Source organism: Kryptolebias marmoratus, linkage group LG11, assembly GCF_001649575.2.
Source record: "Kryptolebias marmoratus isolate JLee-2015 linkage group LG11, ASM164957v2, whole genome shotgun sequence".
Taxonomy (NCBI): domain Eukaryota; kingdom Metazoa; phylum Chordata; class Actinopteri; order Cyprinodontiformes; family Rivulidae; genus Kryptolebias; species Kryptolebias marmoratus.
In genome coordinates this window covers 27203458-27204245 of record NC_051440.1, presented here as the reverse complement: position 1 = coordinate 27204245, position 788 = coordinate 27203458, and positions in this window count along the sequence as shown.

Genomic DNA, 788 nt, shown 5'->3' with positions numbered 1-788 from the left:
AATCTATGATCCTGGATGTGGTCGAGATGAAAACTGCTCAAAGCATTTTAAGAGTTTAGACTTTTTCTGCTGCTCGGTTCTCTAAAAAAATTTAAAACATTCCAACACCAGACCAGAAAAGACAAATTAATGTGGTTTTTATGATGACTTCTGTGACCAGCAGCTCCAAACATATTATCATCATCCAAAGATCTTATAATAAAATATGCCTGCTAGTTATTTATCTGTAATAATTCAATTTACTGGGAATAAACTAAAACTTTTAATCTGCTATGTCTAATACAACACAAACCACCAAATAAAATGAAATTATTCAATTCCTGAACTTGTGTTGAGAACAAAGTTTAACTCTGGCTTCGCTCTTCTGTGATGATAGGAGCAGACTGCATGTCAGGGCGGATCGTCATGGCAACCACTGATTTTCTGATTAATTAATGAGTCTTTTAAACTGCGTCACCAGCTCACACACACACACACACACACACACACACACTCGGATGGGAGAGGGTCTGGCAGAAATCAATGACACGAAACGTCATAAAAGCAGCTTCTCTTCGAATGGAAAGCATTCAGAGCAGATGCTGCAGCCCGAGGCCTCGTTTCTGACCCGAGGAACCCTCGCCAGCGTGAAAAGTCCGGATTAAAACATAAACTCTGAATCTGTTCGTCTTCAGAGCCGTCAGGACGGAGTTCAAACGAGTAAAAAGTCTCTCAGACACTTCCTGTTCCTTCAGTAGATTTCTCTGATTTCTCCTCCAGATCTGAGATCTGAGATCTTTGATCCAAAC